Genomic DNA, 6,097 nt, shown 5'->3' with positions numbered 1-6,097 from the left:
AAATCAAAGAGGAAATCAAAAAGTACCTAGAAACAAATGACAATGAAAACACAATGATCCAAAACATATGGGATGCAGCAAAAGCAATTCTAAGAGGGAAGTTTATAGCAATACAGTCCTACCTCAAGAAACAAGAAAAACCTCAAATAAACAACACAACATTATACCTAAAACAATTAGAGAAAGAAGAACAGACAAACCCCAAAGTGAGCAGAAGGAAATAAATCATAAAGATCAGATCAGAAATAAATGAAAAAAAAAATGAACGAAACAATAGCAAAGATCAATAAAACTAAAAGTTAGCTCTTTGAAAAGATAAGCAAAATTAATAAACCATTAGCCAGACTCATCAGGAAAAAAAGGAGAAGATGCAAATCAACAGAATTAGAAATGAAAAGGGAGAAATAACAACTGACACTGCAGAAATACAAAGGATCATGAGAGACTACTACAAGCAACTATATGCCAATAAAATGGACAACCTGGAAGAAATGGACAAATTCTTAGAAAAGTACAACCTTCCAAGACTGAACCAGGAATAAATAGAAAATAGAACAGACCAATCACAAGTACTGAAATTAAGACCATGATTAAAAATCTCCCAACAAACAAAAGCCCAGGGCCAGATGGCTTCACAGGCGAATTCTATCAAACATTTAGAGGAGAGCTAACACCTATCCTTCTCAAACTCTTCCAAAATATAGCAGAAGGAGGAACATTCCCAAACTCATTATATGAGGATACCACCTGATACCAAAATCAGACAAGACATCACAGAAAAAGAAAATTACAGGCCAATATCAATGATGAACATAGATGCAAAAATCCTCAACAAAATACTAGCAAGCAGAATCCAACAGCACATTAAAAAGATTCATACACCATGATCAAGTGGGGTTTATCCCTGGAATGTAAGGATTCTACAGTATATACAAATCAATCAATGTGATACACCATATTAACAAACTGAAGGACAAAAACCATATGATAATCTCAATAGATGCAGAAAAAGCTTTTGACAAAATTCAGCATCCATTTGATAAAAACTCTCCAGAAAGTGGGCATAGAAGGAGCCTACCTCAACATAATAAAAGCTATATATGACAAACCAACAGCCAACATCATTCTCAATGGTGAAAAACTGAAAGCATTCCCTTTAAGAACAGGAACAAGATAAGGGTGCCCACTCTCACCACTATTATTCAATATAGTTTTGGAAGTTTTAGCCATGGCAATCAGAAAAGAAAAAGAAATGCAAGGAACCTAAATTGGAAAAGAAGAAGTAAAACTGTCGCTGTTTTCAGATGACATGATATCATACATAGAAAATCCTACAGATGCTACCAGAAAACCACTAGAACCAATCAATGAATTTAGTAAAGGGGCAGGATGCAAAATTAAGGCACAGAAATCTCTTGCATTCCTATACACTAACAATGAAAAATCAGAAAGAGGAGTTAAGGAAACACTCCCATTTACCATTACAACAAAAAGAATAAAATACCTAGGAATAAACCTACCTAAGGAGGCAAAGGACCTGTATGCAGAAACTATAAGACGCTGATGAAAGAAATCAAAGAGGATACAAACAGATGGAGAGATATACCATGTTCTTGGATTGGAAGAATCAACATTGTTAAAATGACTATACTACCCAAAGCAATCTACAGATTCAATGCAATCCCTATCAAATTACCAAATACATTTTTCACAGAACTAGAACAAGAAATTTTAATGATTTGTATGGAAACACAAAAGACCCAAGTAGCCAAAGCAATCTTGAGAAGGAAAGATGGAGCTGGAGGAATCAGGCTTCCTGACCTCAGACTATACTACAAAGCTACAGTGATCAAGACAATATGGTACTAGCACAAAAACAGAAATATAGATCAATGGAACAGGATAGAAAGCCCAAGACAAACCCATGCACATATGGTCACCTTATCTTTGACAAAGGATGCAAGAATATACAATGGAGAAAAGACAGCCTCTTCAATAAGTGATGCTGGGAAAATTGGACAGCTACATATAAAAGAATGAAATTAGAACTCTTCCTAACACCATACACAAAAATAAACTCAAAATGGATTAAGGATCTAAATGTAAGGCCAGACATCATAAAACTCTTAGAGGAAAGCATAGGCAGAACACTCTATAACAACCATCAAAGCAAGATCCTTTTTGACCCACCTCCTCAAATAATGGAAATAAAATCAAAAATGAACAAATGAAACCTAATGAAACTTAAAAGCTTTTGCACAGCAAAAGAAACCATAAACAAGACAAGAAGACAACCCTCAGAATGGGAGAAAATATTTGCCAATGAAGCAACAGACAAAGGATTAATGTCCAAAATATATAAGCAGCTCATGCAGCTCAATATCAAATAAACAAACAACCCAATCCAAAAATGGGCAGAAGTGTTAAATAGATATTTCTCCAAAGAAGACATACACAGATGGCTAACAAATGCATGAAAAGATGCTCAACATCACTAATCATTAGAGAAATGCAAATCAAAGCCACAATGAGGTATCACCTCACACCAGTCAGAATGGCCATCAGCAAAAAATCTAGAAACAATAAATGCTGGAGGGGCTGTGGAGAAAAGGGAACCCTCCTACCCTGTTGGTGGGAATTTAAATTGATACAGTCACTGTGTAGAACAGTATGGATTTTCCTTAAAAAACTAAAAATAGAAGTACCATATGACCCAGCAATCCTGCTACTGGGCACATACACTGAGAAAACCATAATTCAAAAAGATACATGTAGCTGGTGCTGCTTATGTGCTCGTTTGGTGCGGACCTGGTACCTCTTTTGTGAAGCGGCAGCTGAGGAGACTCCGGCGCTCGCCATGGCTGATGAAAAGCCCAAGGAAGGAGTCAAGACTGAGAACTACGATCATATTAATTTGAAGGTGGCAGGGCAGGATGGTTCTGTGGTGCAGTTTAAGATTAAGAGGCATACACCACTTAGTAAACTAATGAAAGCCTATTGTGAATGACAGGGTTTGTCAATGAGGCAGATCAGATTCTGATTTAACGGGCAGCCAATCAATGAAACAGACACACCTGCACAGTTGGAAATGGAGGATGAAGATACAATTGATGTGTTCCAGCAGCAGACAGGAGGTGTCTACTAAAAAGGGAACGTGCTACTTTACTCCAGAATTCTGTTCCTCCAGACCAAGAAGACATTCTCAATTAGAAAACTGCAATTTGGTTCCATCACATCCTGACTACTGCAGTATAGTTTCTCTATTCTTTCATTTTCCCCTTCCCCATTCCTTTATTGTACATAAAGTAACTGGTGTATGTGCACAAGCATATTGCATTTTTTTTAAACTAAATGGCCAATGGTATTTTGATCAACATCAAATGGAGATGGAATGGGGAAAAATACTGGTTCTGTGAAAATACCCCCTTTTCTCCATTAGTGGCATGCTCATCAGCTCTTATCTTTATATTCCAGTAAGTAATTTTGCTCTCACTGTTTAACAAAAAAAGAACAACATAAAAATTCTTGCATACCTTGTTCAATTGGAGAATTTTAATGTTTTTCATTTATCATTGTAAAACCAAGGACAATTTTATAACTTTTTTGTACGTAGCTGTTACATGTAGGGCAATCTGTCTTTAAGTAGGGATAAATTACTCTAAAAGGAATGAATCCTAGATAGTTTTCCCTTCAAGTCAAGTGTCTTGTTGTTTAAATAAACTTCTTGTTTAAAATGAAAAAAAAAAAAAAAAAAAAGATACGTGTAACACGATGTTCATTGCAGCACTATTTACAAAAGCCAGGACATGGAAGCAACCTAACTGCCCATCAACAGATAAATGAATAAAGATGTGGCACATATATATAATGAAATATTATTCAGCCATAAAAAGGAATGAAATTGAGTTATTTGTAATGAGGTGGATAGACCTAGAGTCTGTCATGCAGAATGAAGTATGCCAGAAAGAGAAAAACAAATACCATATGCTAACACATATATGGAATCTAAAAAAAAAGAAAACCTCTTCAATAAGTGGTGCTGGGAAAATTGGACAGCTACATGTAAAGGAATGAAATTAGAACTCTTTCTAACACAATTAGGTACTGATGAACCTAGTCACATGACAAGAGTAAAGACACAGATGTGGAGAATGGTCTTGAGGACACAGCGGGGAAGGGGCATCTGGGACGAAGTGAGAGAGTAGCACTGACATATATACACTACCAAATGTAACGTAGGTAGCTAGTGGGTAGCTACTGCATAACATAGGGAGATCTACTTGTTGCTTGGTGATGACCTAGAGGGGTGGGATAGGGAGGAGGGGAAGGAGGCTCAAGGGGAGGGGGGGATATGGGGATATATGTGTTAATACAGCCAATTCACTTTGTTGTACAGCAGGCTGCACAACATTGTAAAGCAAGTATAAACTCCAAGAAAAAGAAAAGAAATAAAAAAGGAAAAAAAAAAAAAACATACAGTCATGAAAACATGAAAAAATAGACAAAGTTTGTACCAAATTTGACAATAAGACAATGAGATTTGAGGTATGTAATTGATAAACAGCCTCTGAAAACAATTCCAAAGCCAAATTTCAACAGGGTTTCTGTCAACTTGTTGTGACAGATATGACATGTCAGCCCAAATTTAGAATTTTCATGTAAAAGTATCTCATTGTTTTTATACACACATGTCTATTTTGTTTTCAAGATTTTGGATCATCTTTACTATCATTACTCTGAATTCGTTTTCCAGGGGATTTGCCTATTATTTCTTCATTTATTTGCTCTTGTGGGTTTTTATCTTGCTCTTTTGCCTGCAAGATGTCCCTCTGTTTTCTAATTTTGTTTAATTTATAGTATTTGAGGTCTCCTGCCCCTAGGCTGCCTAGTCATAATTCTCCTTAATTCTGTTCTCTGTGCTCTGTTGTGTGGTTGGTTCAGTGTCTTGAGTAGGCTTCCTGATGGGAGGGACTGGTGCCTGCCTTCTGGTGGGTGGAGCTGAATCTTTTCCCTCTGATGAGCAGGGCCATGTCAGGTGATGTGTTTTGGGGAATCTCTGAGCTTACTATGGCTTTAGGTAGTCTGTGTGCCGATGGGTAGGTTTGTTTTCCTGTCTTGTTTGTAGTTTGGTGTGAGGCATCCAGCACTGGCAGTTGCAGGCAGTTGGGCAGAGCCAGATCTTAGACTCTGATAGAGGCCTCCATGAGAGCTCTCTGCAATTAATATTCCCTGTGGCTGGGGATTCTCTAGTGGTCCAGTGTCCTAGACTCAGTGCTCCCAACCCAGAGCCTCAGGCCTGACTTCTGGTCAAAGAATCAAGATCCTGCAGGTCGCTTGTCCTGGCAATAAAGGGGATTAAAAAAGACTAACCAAGCCCCAGACTAATGGTAAAAAGTTAAATCAAACAAATACAGAAACAAGGAAACACATACACACACAAGAGAAATGAAAACAGAACACAATAAAACATAAAGCACTAGAACAACCAGACAAAAGAACCCCAGAATGAAATCAGACAATTAAAAAGAAAACCAACAAAACCCAAAAAAAACAAAACTAAAGCAGAGTGCCAACTAAAGACTGATGTAAAGAAACAAAACAAACTGACAAGACTGAATAAGAAAAAGAGAAAGAGAGAAAGGGGAAAGAAGACAGAACAACACAAGAGCAACATAGAAATGCAAGTATATTTTTAAAATTTAAAAAGGGAGAGAAAAGAAAAAGAAAGGAGAAAAAAAGACAAAATCCCAGAGAAATGGTGAAAACAAGAACCAAATAGAAAAAGGACCAAATAGAAAAAGGGCCAAATATAACAAAGAGCAAGAGAACAGACAGATAGACTGAAGATCCCCAAAATGAAATCAATTAGAATTAGAACTGATAAAGACAAAACTTAAAACAAAAACCAAAGCAGTGTGTCAACTGCAGAATAAAGCAAGGAAACATAACAGACTGATGATAATGATTAAAAATAATAGAAGATAATAAAATAAAATAAAATAAAAAAGAGGGATATAAAACAGAACAACAGAAAAGCAAAGTATAAATGGAAACATAAAAAGAAAAAAAAAAGAAAAACATACTAAAGGAAAAGAAG

General features: G+C 36.4%; 1 pseudogene; it reads left to right on the top strand.

Annotated features, from left to right (window-relative positions):
- Nucleotides 1-2,857: 2,857 nt before the first annotated feature.
- LOC130853872 (small ubiquitin-related modifier 2-like) lies at nucleotides 2,858-3,338 on the top strand (annotated as a pseudogene).
- Nucleotides 3,339-6,097: the final 2,759 nt, after the last annotated feature.

This window comes from Hippopotamus amphibius, chromosome 5 (assembly GCF_030028045.1).
Source record: "Hippopotamus amphibius kiboko isolate mHipAmp2 chromosome 5, mHipAmp2.hap2, whole genome shotgun sequence".
NCBI classification, from domain to species: domain Eukaryota; kingdom Metazoa; phylum Chordata; class Mammalia; order Artiodactyla; family Hippopotamidae; genus Hippopotamus; species Hippopotamus amphibius.
The sequence above is the reverse complement of the archived record's forward strand: the minus strand, read 5'-3'. Positions and strand labels throughout refer to the sequence as shown.